Here is a 20,750-nt window from a genome sequence, read left to right on the forward strand (position 1 = left end):
ATTTTTTGGGCTTGCATTTCAGAGGTCTCAGTATATAGAAGGTTGACTCGATTGTTCTAGGCCAGAGGTAAGGCAGCACAACATGGTGGGAGGGTGTAGTGGAGAAGAGGAACTCAGAACATTGTAACAGAAAGCAGAGAGAGAACTGTCATCACCAGGGACAAAATATAATCCTTAAAGGCACACCCCAAGTGATTTAATTTTTTCAGACACAGCCTATCTGCCTATATTTACTACACCATAAATCCACTGATTAGGTATAGTCTCTCACCAATCATTTTACCTCCAAACATTCTTGCATTGTCACACATTGTCTCAAATAACAATAACCAAATTCTGGAATGAGCCTAGGTGTCCATCAACAGACAAGTTGATAAAGAATATGTATGTGTGCACAATGGTGATATCCAAAGCCATAAAAAAAATTACATAATTTGCAGAAAAATAGATGGGACTTCTGAATGTCATGTTGACTGAAAAAAGACTGATTCAGTAAGTTGAGGGTTGTATATTTTCTCTTATATGTGGAAATTAGGAGGAGGCAAGTAGGGAGAGAAAAGGAAGGCCTGAGCAATGAGATCAATGTGTAAATATATCACATGTGTAAATATATCACAATTAATCTCAATAATATGCATAATAATATTATACCAGTAAACACTAATAAAAAGTGTTCACTCTAAAAATTCACTTGAAATCTATTCCCAGAATATTATACTTGATGAGTTTATCGAATTAAGCAGATAAACGGCAATTCAAATATCTCATATTTACAAAATCTATTCCAATCATTTTTTTCTTCTGTAAGTAGGAAATATATTTCAATTATTTATGATCAAGTGGTTTCATTGGAAATATAGGGGTTTACCTGATTATTAAATATGAGTTATAAGATTTTCTCTATCAAAAAATCAAAACACCTATTTGCAAAAAAAAGAGGCTTATCTTTTGTATCTAATATCACACTTAGAAGAAAAAAAATTCCTGAATTATATGATAGTGATTTTTTAAAAGATTTTTATAATACAGAAAAAAAATCAGCTATAGAACATGTATTTATTATACATGATTAAAACACAATGGAGATTCCTGAAATCTGGCTCTAGACTTCACTGTCAGGCTTAGGAGTACCAGGTTGTCTGCTCTGAGGGTGTGGGATATCCCTAGCAAGCAGGCCTGGCTCCAGAGTGCCAGACAATAGAAATATGTAGGAGATGGCTCCAGAGTTCTAGGATAGTCCAGAGGATAGTGGTCTCAGCATTATGTGAGAATGGCTGTAGCTTAGATTTAGTGTGCCCCAAAAGCTCACATGTGAGATAAGGCAAGAAGGTATGGAGAAGAAATGATTGGGTTGTGAGAGTCTTAACCCAATCAGTGAATTAATCCCCTGATGTAGATTATCTGAGTGGTAACTGAAGGCTGGTAGAGTGTGGCTGGAGTAAGTGGGCATTGGGGGCATGGCTTTGGGGTATATATTTTGTATCTGAGAGTGGAGTCTCTCTCTCTGCTCTCTGATCATCATGTGAGCTGTTTCCCCCTGCCATACTCTTCTGCTATGATAGAGCTGTCTGCATATGAACTGATACCTCTAAAACCATGAGCCCTTAAATAAACTTTCCTTCTCTACAATTGTAGTGGTTAGGTCTTTTAGTCACAACAGGGAAAAAGCTGACTAAAACGCATTCTCAACTGAGGTACAGGAAACATTCAAGGACACTATAAATCCACAGGATAGAAACTGTACTACCTCAGGTCCATACTGGTAGCTGAGTAGATGCACAAACAATATGAAAAAAAAAACAAGAAAATAAATCACCCCAAATAAACCAAGGTTCCCTAATAACAGAATCCATTGACACCACAGTGGAAGAAATGTCCAAGAAGGAGTTTAGAATGTACATAATTAAACTGATCTGTGAAGTAAAGAATGGTATAAGGAGTGAAATCAGAGAAAATCTAGGAAGTAAAGGATCACTTTGGTAAAGAGATAGAGATTCAGAGAATAAGAATAAGAATAAGAGGAGGAGGAGGAGGGGAGGAGGAGAAGGAAGAGGAGGAAGAAGACCTCAAAATGAATCAATCAATAAACTAAATCTAAAAAGCATTGAAAAGCATCACCAATAGACTAGATCAGGTGGAAAAATGATTTTCAGGCAATGAGGACAAAATATAGAATCTTGAAAATAAAATTTACCATGGAGAAAAGATGTTAAAAGACCATAAACAGAACTTTCAAAAAATACTGGATAACATGAAAAGACCAAGTTTAGGCTTTATGAGGAAATATGAAGGCTCAGGGATTTCAATCAAAGGAATGCATGACTTTTTCAATGAAATAATATCACAACATTTCCCAATTCTTAAGGATAAAATGGAAAATCAAATATAGGAGACATATCATTAATATACAAAATTACAACAGACCCAATAAGGCACATTATTATAAAAATGTCTAACACACATAGTAAGGATAGAATTTTAAAGTCTTCCATAGAAAAATGACAGACCTTATTTAGAGGGGAAACCAATCCAGACCTCAGATGATTTCTCATCTCAAGACTATCAAAGCTAGGAGAGGAGGTCTTTGATTAATACATAGTAAGCTTTGAAAGATAATGGATGATGACCAAAAATACCATACCCAGCAAAATTAACCTTCAGAAATGAGGATAAAATAAAAAACAACCATGATAAAGAAAAGTTAAAAGAATTTACAATTAGAAACCCAGCACTACAACATATACTCAATTAAATATTTGATAAAAAAAGAAATGGAAAATAAAAGCAAAGATGAAAAAAGGGAGGAATTATACTATAAGAATAGTAAATCAAAGGAGAAACTAATTCAAATAAAAAATAAAAACATAAAAAACTCAAAGTGACAGGAATAAAAATTATATCTCAATAATAACATTTAATGTAAATGTCCTAAACTTATCAATCAAAAGACATAGACTGAAAGACTGTATTAAAAAACAAGACCCAACAATATGGTGTTTCCAATATACTAACCTCACAGGCAAAGACATCCACATATTGAAGGTAAAAGGATGTGAAAGATTCACATGGATGTTATAAAGAAGCAGGTGTTTCTATCCTCATATCAGATAAATTAGACTTCAAGTCAAAGTTAAACAGAGGGACAAATAAGGACATTTCATACTGCTTAACAGAATGATACATCAACAAGACATAACAATTGTAAATATTTATGCCCCCAACAATCAATGAAATTGAAACAACAACCCAAACTGACAAAACAAAAAGTTGATTCTTTGAAAAAATCAATAAAATTGATAAACCCTTCACCAAGTTAACAAAGAGAGAAAATACAAATTACTAAAATTGATGAAGAAAAAGAAAATATCACAATGGATAATGATGAAATACAAATGATAAACAATGTCTTTTTAGAAAATTTATACTCTAATAAAATAAAAAAATCTTGAAAACATTAGCAAATTTATATAGATATTTGTATAGACCTACCCAAATTGAATGAGGAGTACATAGAACATTTAAACAGATCAGTTTCAAGCAATGAAATAGAAGACACCAACAAAAGCCTACCAACTAAAAAGCCCAGAACCAGATGAATTCTCAGATGGGTACCACTATACATTCAAAGAAGAATTGACACCAATTTTCCTAAAATTTTTCATGAAATAGAAAAAGAGAGTACCCTTCCAAACCATTCTATGAAGCTAGTATCACCCTGATACCAAAACCAGACAACACACATGAAGGAAAAAAAATTTCAGGCCAATGTCTCTGGTGAACATAGATGCAAAACTTCTTAATAAAATACTGGAAAATCATAATACAAAAACATATTTAAAGTATAGTGTATTTTGATCAAGTGAGATTTATCCAAGTGACATAAGGTTGTTTCAACATGTGGAAATCAATCAGCATAATTTATCACATCAATAGACTTCAAGACAATAATTACATGATTATCTCAATAGATGCAGAAAAAATTGACAAAACAGCATCAATTCATATTTAGCCCACTAGAAAAACTACGGATAGTAGGAACATATCTCAACATTATAAAAGCTATATATGTTAAACCCAAGGTAAACATCATTCTAAATGGAGAAAAACTGAAAGGATTCCTTCTAAAATCCTGAATAAGACAGGGATGTGCTCTTTCACCCCTTCTATTAAATATAGTCCTGGAAAATCTAACCAGAGCAACTAGATAGCAAAGAGAAATTAAAGTGAAACAAATAGGAACTGAATAATTCAAAATATCCTTATTTGCTGATGACAGGATTATATATTTAGAATACCTAAAAAATCCACTAGAAAACGTCTAGAAGTCATAAATAAATTCAGGAAAGCAGCAGGGTATAAAATTTACACTCATCATTCAAGTGCATTTGTATATATCAGTGATAAATCAACTAAAATAAAAATTAAGAAAATTATCCCATTATAATAGCCTCAAAGGAAAGAAAATATTTGGCAATCAATCTAACAAAAGAAGTCAAAGACCTCTACAATGAAAGTAATAGAACATTAAAGAGAAATTAAAGAATACCTTAGAAGATTTAAAGATCTCCCATACTCATGGATAGACAGAATTAATATTGTCAAAATGGCCATACTACCAAAAGCATTATATAGATGTAATACAATTATGATTAAAATCTCAATGAAATTCTTCATAGAACTAGAAAAAGCAATTATGAAATTTATTTTGAAAAATAAAAAGCCCAGAATAGCCAAAGCAATCCTCAGCAAGAAATTTGAAACAACAGTTATCCCAATATTAAATCTTAAATGATATTAAAGAGGTATATTAAGAAAAACAGCATGGTATTGGCATAAAAACAGACATGAAGACCAATGGTGCAGAATAGAATGCACAAAGACAAACCCACATAAATGCAGTTATCTCATACTAGACAAAGGTGGTGCCATAAACATACATTGGAGCAAAGATAGCCTCTTCAAGAAACACTTCTGGAAAAGTAGAAATTCATATGCAATAAAATGAAATTTGCTGGGCATGAAAGCTCATGCCTGTAATCCCAGTGGTTGTAGAGGCTAAGGCAGAAGTATAATGAGTTCAAAGCCAGCCTCAGCAAAAGCAAGGCACTAAGCAAATAATTGAAATTCTGTATATAGATAAAATGTGAAATTGGGCTGGGAATGTGACTCAGTGCTCAAGTGCTCATGATTCAATCCTCAGTAACCACTCCCCAAAATAAATAAATAAGATGAAATTCGACCCCTTTCTCTCACCCTCAACAAAACTCAACTGAAAGCGGATTAAGGATCTAGGCATTAAACTAGAGAAAAAGTAAGCCCAAATCTCCATCATGTCAGCTTAGTAAATGAATTCCTCAACAAGATTCCTAAGTGCACAAAGTAAAATCAAGAATCAATAAGTGGATTTCATTAATCTAAAAATCTTTGCAGCAAAGGAAACAACCCAGAACATGGAGAGCCTACAGAATGGGAGAAAATCTTTGCCATTTGTACCTCAGATAGAGCATTAATCTCTAATATATATAAAAAAGTAAAAAAAAAAAAAAAAAACACCAAAAAAAAAAAAGACCCAGTTAATAAAGGGGCTAAGGAACTGAACTGGCAACTCTCAAAAGAAGAAATAATAATGGTCAACAAATATATGAAAAAAAAATGTTCAAGTCACCAACACTTAGAGAAATGCAAATTTAAACTATATTGCAATTTAATTTCACTCCAGTCAGAATGCCAATTAACAACAATACAAGTAACAATAAATGTTGATAATGATGTGGGGGATAATAGATAGACTCATACATGCTGGTGAGAATGCAAATTGGTGCAACCTCTCTGGAAAGCAGTATGGAGATTCCTCAGAAAACTTGGAATGCAACCACCATTTGACTTAGTTGTCCCATACCTTGCTATATATCCAATGGATTTTAAATCAGCATACTATAGTGATGCAGGTACATCAATGTTCACATTGGCTTAATTCATAATAGCTAAGCTATGGAACCAACCTAGGTGCCCTTCAATAGATAATGGATAAATAAAATATGTTACATACATACAGTGGAATATTACTGAGCCATAAGGAAGAATGAAAGTATGGCATTTGACAGTGAATGGATGGAATTTGAGACTAATATGCTACATGAAATAAATTAATCCCCAAAAAACAAAGCCTGAATATTCTCTGTGATATGCAAATATGGCACATAATAGGTGGGGAGGAAGGAGGAGTGGATGCTTACTGGATTGGTCAGGGGGAAATGAGGGGAAGAGAAAAGGGGTTATGGTAATGGGAAAGACAGTAGAATAAATCAGACATAACTGTTCTGTGTTTGTACATGAACACATGACCAATGTAGTGCCACATCTTGTACTACCACAAGAATGGGAAGTTATACTCCATGAAAGCATGATATGTAAAAATATATTCTAGTATAATGTATAACTATAAAATTCAAATTAAAAAAAAATGCAACCTAATTCTGGAATGAGGAAAAATAATCAGCATAAAAATGGGATCTAAGAAGAAATAGTGGATTTTTGAAATAATGTTTGCACAGTTTTTAATATTCATAATATTTAGCAATTTATCTAATGAGATTTTGCATTTTTTTATTTGTGTGCTATTGAACCCCAAACTAAATATAGGTTTTGCCTTCTATGATTTTTAGATAGCATGTAAATTCATAACCAGCACAATTTTGGCTCATATAGCCTGATTTGAATAAGCAATAAATAGTAATTAGTTTGGGTTTTATTATGCTAACAGTTACATCATTCTATGTATATTAAATTTGATTGTATTCATTAAAAAACTCTTATTTATACTTTAAATTTCTCAGATTTAGAACCATTCTATATTATTTTGAGTATTCTTCAAAATTGTATTTTTGCTGCAAATATTTAGATGGTTTAAAACTATATGTAAGCACAGTTGAAAATTATAACCTATTAACATATTACTTGGGATATTTATTACAACCAAAGAAAATCTTTCTCTCTCTAATAATAGAATGTTCTTTACACAAATGTGAATTTTTCTATCATTCTTTTAATTGGAGACACTTTGAACTCATTTTTATAAAATGCAGTATTACTTCATAGAATATCATTTCCAAATTAATGAGCAAGCAATACAATGGCTCATCCTCTACTCATACCTACTGCCTAAACTCATATTCTGAAAGAATCATGACAAGATATTCTGATGGGGAAAATAAAATCTTCTCATTTTTCTTGGAGAATGAGAAAGACAATGTAGCAAATCAGTGGTATGAAATCAGTTTTCTGAAGTTTTTCTTGGTTACAGTTACTTGTAATAGCTAACTGTTCAATTGATTTGGTAATTTTAGACTTGATTCTGGAAAGAGAGCAGGATTTGTGATGAAAATAAAAAAGTTGAAATTACACAATTAATTACAAACTCTTTCTCATAAGGCTATATATTACACCTAGAAGAGCCTGAGCTTAAAGGTTATACTGTTAATTCTCCGCTAAAATGGTGCTTTTATTACCCATTAAATATCACTCAGTGTGTGATTATTTTTACCCTTGACTTAGAAATTGTGAACCTGAGAGAGTAAAATGGCTTAGTGACTCCAAATCAGACAATATATAAACACTTGCAACTAATTGGTTTTTACAAATTGTTTGGCATTCACATACATGCAAAATAAAAAGTGTGCCTACTTTTAGGAAAAGAACAAGTTATATAAGTCTGTATTCAACAAGAAGAAGTTATAAAACACCCATTCTTAACACTTTTCTGTTTAACATCTCTGTTTTGAAAACTAGTTTGTCATTTTGTAGTGAAACAATCTCCCACCAGTTAACCTGTTGGCCATAGGATGACACATATGGCCTACATATGTTAAATATTAGAGAACTGGCTGTATTTTATAGAAATATGTTCATTTGACAATATAAGAGAAAAATAGTTCTTTGCCTAAAAAAAGAGTACTATCAACAAAGGTTATTACAATGGAAGTCCTTTTGGAGTAGGTGTGTGTCTCTTTCACATTTGTATGTTCAAAATGTGAAAATAAAATGGGTCAATACACATATTCTGTGTATTAAAAAATCCCCCAAAAATGTGCAGCCCATTACCAAGCATTATGAAAGTCAATTAGGGATACATACCATCATGTGCTGGCATAAAAATCCATAAGAGTAGAAGAGCAGTGTGTCAGGCAGAAAGAGAGAGGGACAAATTGGACAAAGTTGGCACAGAAATAGCAAGAAAAAAATGAAGACAGCCTGAATTTAGTTAATCTGGGAGCTCCATAGAGGACTGCTGCCCAGGAAGAGCTCAGCATATTATCATGGCAAAATATACAATTTTCAAGTTATGTAATCAACCTAAGTGCCTGTCAATGGACAAGTAGATGAGATGTAGCCATGAATGATGGTAAGTGCCTGGAATACCAGCAACCCAGGAAGTTGAGGCAGGAGGATAGCAAGCTCAAGGTCAGTCTCAAAAAGTTAGTAAGACCATGTTTCAAATTTTAAAAATAAAATAAAAGAAACAAAACATGACTGTAGCTCAGTGGAAGAGCACTTCTGACTTCATTCCCCAGTATGAAGAAAAAAATGTAAAAAAAAAAGGTGTATATACAAAATGAAATATTATTTAGCCTAAAGATGTAAAGTAACTAAGTTATTTGCAGGAAAATGGAGGGAACTAGAGCCCATATGTTAAGCACAATAAACCATACTCAAAACAAGAAGTAGTGCATGTTTTAATTTATATGTGAAGTCTATTGGGGAAAAAACAAGTTGAAAGAAAGGAGTCTATTAGACGAGAAAAAGGGAACAGGAAGTGTCAGGGTGGGTAAAGCAGGTATGGATGTGATCAAAGTGTATTTTATTCATTTATAAATATGCTACAATAAAATTCATTATTCTATAAAACAAAAATGCATTACTTAAGAAAATATTCAGTTATCTAGATTTGTATTTTAATAAATTTATGATAAAACTTTAGTTTCTAAAATATCTCCATGATTATTTCTTCATGTGTTTGATTTTCTAGAGGAACATATACTCATCAAGAATATTTTATAAAGTGAGAATAAATCAGTACTAAAATAATGATCAAAATCTAAAGTAACTGTAACTAGCATGCTGTGCTGTGGTTTGAATGAAACTATCATTTTTTTAGGTATGCTAGCTCCTCTCTCTTACATTAATCAATGTGACACCTTTGAATATGTAAAGCATATGTTACAATAAAAATTTCCCTTTTTAAAAACTCTGGAGACATTTCACATATGCAAATGTTTTCATTTTCAATAGTTGTGAGAGTAGTCAAGGAATGCATAGGGGATCTATAAGATTTCTAGCTACTAGATCATCTATTTTTTATATTCATTTTAATATGTTAAATTTAACATGAATATGATTTGAAGAATAAATCCAATAACCTATAAAATGTATTTATCACCAAAAAACAGCAGCACTCTCAATATGCATTTGAATAACATACATATGCAAAAAAAAATCATAAAAGTAATGAGAGTATGTTGTTTTGAAATGTAAATATTACACAGGAAAGTACACAGCTGTCTCAGAGTAAGATGTATATTATAAATATATACATGATTTGCTGAGATTATTTCTGAATTTCATTGTTAGAGCTCATTTCTTTTTATGAAAAATAGTGCTCATTAACAATATCTTTGTGTTTCTCTGGAGGTTTCACTGCTCTTAGTTCAGATAGATCATAAATACACACACACACATATAACTTTGAAAATTTATTTTTGTTCTGTGAGCATTTGTTTTTATTATAGTAGCCTGATTTTGTTTCATAGATGCAATATCACTGCTTTTATCATCGATGGCATTGATAGTTTAGCTTTGTTTTCTTTCTATTTTGTTTTGTAGTTATCTCCCTTAATAGTCTATTTTGTTTGAGTTGCTTTAAGAATGTTATGATTATTGCTTTATGCATTCCTCTATGCTTAAGATATATTAGCAAAGGAAAATTATATTTATGGAGTATTAAAATTTGACCAGTCAAGTCATGTGAAACTTTCCACATGGTTATTTTGTTCCTTAAATATTTATGTATTGAATTTATAAAATGATTAATGATTTGCTTTTCTATATCATGGTGATATTTTGTTGTTTAAATATGCAAACCACCATTTCTTATTTTCTTAAAAGTGGTAGAGAAAATATACTTGTCATGCTAATCCATATCTATGATATTTAATTAATTGATTTTTGTGTGTGTGCTAATCCATATCTATGATATTTAATTAATTAACTGGTGTGTATGTGTGTGTGTGTGTGTGTGTGTGTTTTACTGGGGATTATAACTAGAGCCTCCAACATGAGGCAAGTGACCTGCCATTGATCTACATCCTTCTGATTTTTTTTAAATAAGTAATTTAACTTAAAATATAAAAATCAGTGACAATTTATTTTCATTTTCTCAATAGCTTGGTATTATATAAATCAACTAACTTATTTAATTAAAAATTACTTTTAAAATTATACATGTAAAGAGAAATATATTGAATAAATTAAAGCTCTGACTTTGACAAGACATTCTATTTTTTAAATAATGTTTATTTTTTATTGTAGGGAAATTAGTTTGTATTAATTTTCTTTAAATTTTAGACTTTGTAAAAAAGAAACTAGAGATAAGCTACAATATGTCTTGGTTTGTTAGAGAATTAAATTGCAAGTCATTGTAATAATATACTTGAGTTTAACAAATATAGTATTTTCCTATTAATATCATGCAATTATTATAAATTAATTACTGTGAATTAAACATCTGTTTTACAAAGGGAGTCTGAATATGAAAATAGTGTTTTATGTCTTCTGCTTCACATATGATTGACTTGTTTATGGATCATTTAATACATTTATTAATACAATTAAGCAAATTTGCACACAAATGAATCTCATTTTAATAATGTGTAGTATCTTAGACAATTATTTATGATTTTTTTCTTTCCCATTTTGTCACTGACTGAATCTAAATTGAACTGCTCAATATCATCTGCACTCGGGAGAGATACTGGGATTTTATTCTCCTTTGTCAGAAACAAGGACACCTACACCATTCCAAAATTTCATCTAATGGAGCACACTCATTGTTTAAATCACAATTCTGGCATGTATAGAAATATCACAATGAAACTCATTAATTCATACAATTAACATGTGTTAACCATTAAAACACAAATAAATTTAAAACATTGAATTGTTAAATTCAACTAGTGTGAAACCTTATTTGTATAATAGAATATTATACTTTCATAGTTAACTAAAATATCAAGTATATTTTTATTGGTTTCTTTTAGTTATACATGACAGTAGAATTCATTTTGTTATATGAGCATACAATATATCTTATTCTAGTTAAGATCCAATTCTTGGGGCTATACACTATAGTGGGTATCACTGTGCTGTTTCACATATATAAATAGGAAAATTATGTTAGATTCATTTCATTGTCTTTTCATTTCCTGTTCCTCCTCCCTTCACTCCATTCCTCTTTGTCTAATCTACTGAACTTGTATTCTCCCACTCCTCCAATGTGAGTTAGATTCCGCATATCAGGAAATATATTTAACTTTTTTTTTCTTTTTTCTTTTTTTTTGCAATTGACTTATTTTGATTAGCATGATAGTCTCCAGATCGATCCATTTACTGGAAAAAGTCATAAAGTCATTCTTCTTAATGGCAATACTCAATTTTGTATTTATACCACATTTTCTTTATTCATTCATCTGTTGAAGGTATGTAGGTCATTTTGATAGCTTAGCTGTTGTGAATTGTGCTGCTTTAAACATTAATGTGGCTGCATCACTGTAGTAGACTGATTTTGAATCCTTTGGATATATACCAAGAAATGGGATAGTTGCATCAGATGGTCATTCCTAGTTTTTTGAGGAATCTCCGTACTGCTTTCCAGAGTGGTTGCACCAATTTTCAGTCTCACCAACAATATATGAGTGCACCTTTTCCCCACACACTTGCCAACATTTATTGTTACTTATATTTTTTGATAATTGCCATTCTTTTTTTTTTTTAATTTTTTTATTGGTTGTTCAAAACATTATAAAGCTCTTGACATATCATATTTCATACATTAGATTCAAGTTGGTTATGAACTCCCAATTTTACCCCAAATACAGATTGCAGAATCACATCGGTTACACATCCACATTTTTACATAATGCCCTATTAGTAACTGTTGTATTCTGCTACCTTTCCTATCCTCTACCATCCCCCCTCCCTCCCCTCCCATCTTCTCTCTCTACCCCATCCACTGTAATTCATATCTCTCCTTGTTTATTTTCCCATTCCCCTCACAACCTCTTATATGTAATTTTGTATAACAATGAGGGTCTCCCTCCATTACCATGCAATTTCCCTTTTCTCTCCCTTTCCATCCCACCTCATGTATCTGTTTAATGTTAATCTTTTCTTCCTGCTCTTCCTCCCTGCTCTGTTCTTAGTTGCTCTCATTATATCAAAGAAGACATTTGGTATTTGTTTTTTAGGGATTGGCTAGCTTCACTAAGCATAATCTGCTCTAGTGCCATCCATTTCCCTGCAAATTCTATGATTTTGTCATTTTTTAGTGCTGCGAGATGAATGGATAATTGCCATTCTTAATGAAGTGAGATGAAATCTCAGTGTAGTTTTAGTTTGCATTTCTTTAGTTGCCAAAAATGTTGTACATTTGTTTACCATTTAAATTTCTTCTTCTGTGAGCTGCCTATTCAATTCCTTTTCCCATTTATTGATTAGGTTATTTGGGGGTCTTTTGGTGGTAAGTTTTTTTTTTTTTTTTTGCTTCTTTGTATATACTGGAAATAATGCCCTTTCTGAGGTGCAGGTGGGAAAGATTTTTTTTTTTCATTCTGTAGACTTTTTCTTCTCATTCTTTTCACATACTTTTTAAATTATTATTTTCTGCTGTCAAGAAACTTTTTAGTTTGATTCCATGCCGTTTATTGATTTCTTTTTTTTTTTATTTTACTTCTTGTGCTTGGGAGTCTTGTTAAGGAAGTCAGTTCTTGGGCCAATAATTTGAAGTGTTGGAGCTACATTTTCTTCTGGTCTGTGCAGTTTTTCTATTCTGACTCTGAGGTTTTGACACACTTTGAGTTTTATACAGGGTGAGAGAGTTAAATTTTATTCTACTTTATATGGATTTTCATTTTTTCCATCACTAAAGACACATCAAGGAAAAAAAACTTCAGATCAATATTCTTGATGAACATACAGACACAAATTTTTAATAAACTACTGGCAAAACACATTGAAAAACACATCTGATCAAATGAGTTTCCCAGGGTGCAACATATGGAAAACAATAAATGTAATTCATCATCATAAATATGCTTAAAGAATCACATGATTATCTCAATATATCCAAAAAAGAATTTGACAAAATAAGGCATTCATTTATATTTTAAAACGCTAGAAATAAATAAGGATATAAGGAACATTCTTCAACATTGTAAAAACTACATATGACAAAACCAAGGCCCATGTAATTCTAAACAACAAACAAACAACAACAACAAACTGAAAGCATTCCCTCTAAAAACAAGAACAAGCCAGTGATATTGACTTTCACCACTTCTATTCAACATAGTCCTAAAAACTCAATGCAGAGAAATTAGGCAAAGGAAAGAAATTAAACAGATCTGAATAGAAAAATAAAAGCTGAAAATGATATGCTTCTATTTTTAATTACAAGAATATGAATAGAAAAATAAAAGCTGAAAATGACATAATTATATTTTTAATTACAAGCTGAAAATGCCATGATTCTATTTTTAGAAGACCCAAAAATCTCCATCAGAAAACTTTTAGAGCTCATAAATGAATTCATCAAAGTAGTAGGAAACAAAATTAACACTTATAAATCAATTGTGTTCCTATAGTCCAATGACAAATCAGCTGAAAGAGAAGTTAGGAAAACCATCCCTTTCAAGAATCAATTTAACAAAAGAGGTGAAAAATTTCTACAGTGAAAACTACAGCACACTTAAGAAAGAAATTGAGAAAAACCCTTTAAGATGGAAAGATCTTTCATGTTCTTGAATACTGAATTAATATTGTCAAAATGACCATACTACCAAAAGGGCTATATAAATCCAAAGCAATTCCCATCAAAATTTCAATGATGGTCTTCACCGAAATAGAAAACAGTCATGAAATTTATTTGGAAAAGTAAGAAGCCCAGAATAGCCAAACCAATCCTTAGTGAGAAAAGTGAAGTGGGAGGCATCACAATTTATTATATTACAGAACAATAATATCAAGTATATTTTACCTGTTCACTATTTTATTTCAGCTTGGGTATTTGTAAAGACTGTTGATTGACTTCAAAAATGATAACTGAAATTGTAGTTTACTTTTTGTCATTATAAAAGACATTTAATGTGAAATAATTAAACGGATAGGGAGAGAATCTCAAAACTTAAAGTCACACTTGTATCAATTAAAAATTCCTTACAAAACAGTGATTGTTAATATAAGTTTAAAAAAGGAGTTAATTAAATAGAAGAATTGAACAAAGATCAATGGATATTTAAGCTGAGACAATGGATGTTTTTTATTGGTTCTTCTTAGTTACTTGTGACAAGAATTCATTTTGACATAAAATCATGGACTATATTATGTTCTCCCAACCTCTGCTCACTACACTTTACTGATCTTTTTTCCATTTACCCATATTTTTAAAATTAATTTCTTATGGATTCACTATGGTATATTCATATATGTACGAAGGAAATTTATATCAGATCCATTGCACTGTCTTTCCTTTTCCCATCCCTCCTCAATTACCTTCATTTTCCTGGGTCTCCTCCACTGAACTTCTTTTTTTATGCTGTCCCCCACCCTGATTGTGGTTTACCTTCCACTAGAGATAATGAACTTTTAAAAATCAGAATTTAAAAATGTAGCAGTCAATAAGATTACCATGAAAATATAAGAAAACATCTATAACAACATGATTTTAAGAATGAACATTAGATATTAATAATATATTTTGCATTTCAGACAAAAATACAGAATAAAAAATTAAGAAATAAAACAAATAAACTAAACATGATAGACCTTTTTAAATGGCCACCAAAATATAATTTAAAGTCAAATATTGTTGAGACAGAAAAGACGAATAAATAGTGATTAAATGTTCAGTTCACATAGAAGATATATTCATTTAAAATTTTTATGGTACCAATTAGCTAATTGAATAACAATATGTGTATTATTTGTATATATACATAGTAATGCATATATTTGTATGTATAAAATTGATATATATATATATATATATATATATATATGTATATTTGATAAAGTTGATATTTGGACATTTTCCTCTTTAGTAATTATTGTCAATTAGATAATAATTTAATTAGAATATTTGAAAGCAGACTGAGTGTGATGCCACATGTATGTAATCCCAGGCACTATGGAGGCTAAGGCAAAAGGATGGCAATTTTAAGGCCAGCCAGCCTTGAAAACTTGAAGACCTGTCTCACAAAAAAAAAAAAAAAGAATGAAAGAAAGAAAGAAAGAAAGAGAAATAAAAAGGCTAGGGATATAGCTTAATTGTAAGGCACTCCTTGTTTCAATGACTAGTTTTGTAAAAGCAAGTAAATAAATAAAACTAATTATAAAAATTAATCTTAAAAGCATACATAGAATGTTAAAATTCCAAATTGGACAATATATATTTTTCTAAGTACATTAAAAACATAAGTAAAATCTAATGCTAGATTATAAAGTAGGTTTCAATCTCCATACTAGATGAGAAACATTATAGAATATGATTAAATTACAAATATACAGAATAATATAAGAATAAGTGACAAGATTATTTTATCCTAAAAACTGAAATAAAAGTTTAAAAGTATTCAATAGTATATGAAAATATATGGTGCATTCATAATATTTTAGAACATAGAAAAAGTTTTAATCACATAGAAATGCATATCCTAAATGCAAGATTGCTAGAAATGATTTATTTTTTTATTAGAATGTTCATTGTTATGTTTTCAGAAACCTAATAGGTTTCTGACATAAAATGCCTAGTTTGAATTCAACCAAAGAGGATTTTTATATCACAGTAATAACCAAAATCTACAAATCAGAACTTTCATTTATTTGGCAAATACTAACACACCACTATGTGCATGTTTATATTTGGAATGAAGGTATATTGAAAAATAAATTAGAATAAGAATATAGTTGTATAAGTCAAGTAAATACAGGAAAAAAATAAATAGAAAAAACAATAATGTAATAATATAAAAAGGAATTATCTTACAGGTATGAAGAAATTGTCTCAAATCAGATTTATTAGAAAAACAAAGTAGAAGAAACTAAAATATTAGAAGATTTGTCATGAAAACTAACATCTAAGTAATAACTATGTTAATAATAGAGCTCATCTGTTATAAAAAAAATTAAATATGATTATAAGATTGTTAATGAATCCATTAGAAAATATCTAAAACAAAAGTAAAAATTACCAAGTGACTCAACAGAACACATGTATAGTTTCATAAGTTCAATTTATATCTTATTATTTTCCTAGAGTTAAAAAAAAATTGACTTCTTTTATAACATAGGTTTAAAAGAATCAAGATGAAATTTAAAATAGAAAATACAGCATCATAAGAATTATAGATAAGAAATTATTAACATCTGTCATTCAAAGTCTTTTGTATGTGAGACAGAAATGAGAATAAAACCAAATAAATGTAATTATTAAAATATCAATGTTCTGCATTTTCAATAATTAAGTCAAACTGAATTAAATGATGTTAATAAACGAAGATACCTGAAACAAAACTAAAGTACAGATTCTTGCACCAAACAGAGAACTGTTATATTATAGAAAGTCTTATAATATTTCAAGCAATGCAACATTGTCAAAGCAAATAATACTATTTTATATGACAATTTATTATATTGTCTGTCTATGATTATAAAGAAATAACTTGTCTGAAAATGTGCACTATATTTTCCATTATGTATCCACAGTTTAATTTTATTCCAAGGACTTAAAATTGATGTAGAACCATATTAGTTGATTTCAACTTTACACATAAAAATTAATATTCTGTGTGGATTACTGACTGGAAGCATGTCTCTTGAGGACACCAGGGATCTTGATAATGTTTTGTTTCTTGGATGTTTCATGTTCAATGTTTTATTTCTTTTTAGATATTTTTTTTCTGACATACATATGTTTTTTATTAACAATAAAAATAATTTGTTTCTAACACCAAATGAAGGAAAAAAAATGGAAAACCTAAGATTGTGAAGAAATGCCAAAGTGGAGGGAAGAAGGCAAGAAACATTTTCCTAAAGCTTCTGAACAGGATATTGGTATGAAATGAATATGAACAAAAATGTTAAATCTAATATGTAAATCTTTGTAGTAAAGAGTGTTGAGATTATATTGCTGTGTCCAAATAAGAGATGGAGTCAATGGAATGCTATTTCCAAGCAAGGAAGTCACAAAGAGTTTAAAAAGAGAAAAGGCCTAAACAGAAATAATGGCATCATAATTAAAAAAATCTTTAAAACAGAAATCACAAAAACTGGAGAGATAATCTGAAAAAAACATGTTTATTCCAAAATTTCTTAATCTTAATATACTTGGGGTTGCTATATTAAAAGTAAAGATTAATTAAATAAAATTGATTTTTCTAAAATACTAGAATATAGGATCCTTGTTCTTCCATTGTATTTGACAGCATCACATGGCAAATGAGTCTCATTTCTTTCCCTTTTTTGTTAACTAACAGGCTCAGTTGAACCCTACCAATTCCTCGACACTCTACACACACCAGAGATTTTCCTGGTCCCACAGATCTCTTCATTTTTACTTCCTAGAAAAATCATGTGTTTTTTAATCTCCCCTTGGGCTAACTCAGTGGTACTTAGACCTAAATTCCAGTAGCTTTTAAGGCTACATATATTAGATGCATTCTGAGTTTCTTCAGTGTGCAGATCAAGTGAAGAAAGAGATTATTTTCTTCTCTTTGTACTCCAATTGCCTCTACATTTTGAAATTCATTAGTTCCATGTCAGAAATTTTAAGAGAATTCCATATTTATTATTCTTACGGATTTCAAATGTTGATTTGAATTTTGCGAACAGTTTCCATCATTTTATTTCATTCAGTTGTCCTTTTTTTTAAACTCTTTACAGTATTTATCTCTTTGTATGTTACATGTATGTTTTTAATACAAAATCTGTTATTTTGCATTTTAAGAGTGACACAGCGCATCATTAAGTTGTTTATTGTATTTACCATGGTATAGCAAAATTTTTAGGTCTGTAGCAGAGTTACTGTACTGGACTTTATACTGTGTTCGAGCCTTGGCAATCATAATGATTGTCTTATCTCCTAAAAATACTGGTTTTCTTGATCTCCAAAAAGGGACAAGAAGATCTTGGTATTTCTTCTATTATAAGATTCAGCAAATGACAGTCCATGACCCATATCAATGTACAACTATTATTTTAAAATACAGTTTAATTTGAACATACTACACCCTATACATTCATTGACTGCCTTTGTCCTTCGGTGGCAAAAAAAAAAAAAAAAAAAAAAAAAAAACACTTTAGAGAACTTCTGACTCAAAAAGTCTAAAGTATTTATTATATACTACAGAAATGGTCTATACACCCTTTATCCATTGCACTTGTCATGCATGGTAGAAACTGAAGAAGTTATAGTAGGTTTAAGTTGAATCTGAATAGACTTACAGAGGGTATTCTTATTAAAGTAGCTACCTGTTAATAACAAAATGTATTTTCTAAGGAAAAACGGAGGTGGAAAGGAGTTCTCAGATTATTGATTATTAATTCTCTGCTCAATTGTCTATCCTGGAAAGTGTGCTTCCCTACAGCTTTACTTGAGGACTTATAAACAATGAAGCATTTAACTGTGAAATGTGTCAAGTTTTATAAAATATAAGAATTCCCTCCTCATTTACATGTTTCTTCATTTCTTATTTCCTACAATTCTACACTTCCATGTAAGCATTAGTATTTAAACATTGCCTTATCCTGTTTATTTCAGAGATCACAGCAAGATATTCTTTGTTTGTTTGTTTATTGTAGCACAAATTTTCTCCAACCATAAATTGGGTTTTTGATATTATTGTCATTTTATTTTATTTCATTATTTAGAAATAAAATAAATTTTATCAATCCCAACATTCCATATCAGGTATGTGTACAGAGTGACATTAGCCTAAAGCATAATGTGTTTGTATGCTAAAGATACTTTCACAAAAATCTGAATTTATTGATGAGCATGAAAAGCCATTTCCCTTGGTTAGCACTTACTCATTTGGATATGGTGTGACCTCTGAAGCTTCTGAATACAGGTTGTATTTGTGGTTCATTTTAATAAAGCGAATTAAATTAAAGATTAAATCACTATAATACTTTATTTTTATCCCTTTATAAACAATTTTGTTAAGTTCTTTAAAAAATTGGCATGAAAACTATAGAACTGATATAATTTCTAGATTATTTTTATTTTTTTTTCCTTTGCATTATCTCAATTTCTTCTACTGAAATACATTTCAATGGAAATTGCAATGCATAGAGGAACTGAACCTGTCTGCATTTTATCAAAGTATTTACTGTAAGTTAAAAAAAAAAACTAGTAGATAGCATCTCAAGAAGATTTTTAGGTCATTTGTCAATCATGAAGAGCTTTGGAAATTAAAGGACAATTTTATAAAATTGATTTCTGCACACTTCCATCATATAATTTCACCTTTAATTAAAACTTTTCTGGCTTCCATCTAATCTTACTTTAATAGAACAGTCAGTTTTCAAGGTTTACTGAAATTACTTTTAACAGATATTCTATTGTTTATTTATTTTTTAATCAGAGAACATCCTCTAAAAATAACATCATACACTTTTGAGCCCACTTATCCCCACAATTTTAAAGATATATAATAACAATCATCCAAATGGAATTCAAAACTCTTGTCAGAAAAGTATTTTTTAAAATTATAATAAAATTTGTAGTTACTACAATGAAAGGATGTTATTCTGTATATCCATATATACTGAGACTTAAATATAACATTTACTAGTTACTTAAATTTGATAAGGTCACTTGTCTTTTTTTTTGTTGTTCTAAAATAATTTATCTATAAATGACACTATTTTTTCAGTGTTAGCATCATTACAAAATTGATTAGGGGAAACAAAATTACCAACATCATAGTATAGGAGGATCTTTGGGAAGTAATTAGGTCTTGAGGGCTCCAACTTCATGAACAGGATTAGTTCCCTTATAAAAAGAGACCCTAAAGAGACAGCTTAGACCTTCCACCATGGGAAGTCAGTCAGAAGCCACCATCTATGAGAAAGCAGGTCTTCAACAGTCAGCAGATCTGCTGATGCCTTGAATTTGGAGTTACTTGCCTCTAAAATTATGAGAAAAACACATTCTGTAGTTTAAAATTTTCAAATTGATGGTATTTCTGTAGAGCAGCATAAACATATTAAGAGAGGTGGTAATTATATATAAGTTTTCTTTTAAACACAATTCAAAAGTTATAGCTGGATCCATCTATTAGTGTTGTTAATCTATTGTTGGCTTTTCACTTCATTTTCTAATATAGGTGTCCTAGAATATTTCAGTATTTATTTTTCTCAGAATTATGCCTGATATTTTAGCTCATTCCCTTCACTTATGTGTTCCATCCTCCTGGAAAACT

Source organism: Marmota monax, unplaced genomic scaffold (genome assembly GCF_021218885.2).
Source record: "Marmota monax isolate L192 unplaced genomic scaffold, Marmota_monax_Labrador192_F-V1.1 WCK01_AAM20220418_F8-fsc00049, whole genome shotgun sequence".
Taxonomy (NCBI): domain Eukaryota; kingdom Metazoa; phylum Chordata; class Mammalia; order Rodentia; family Sciuridae; genus Marmota; species Marmota monax.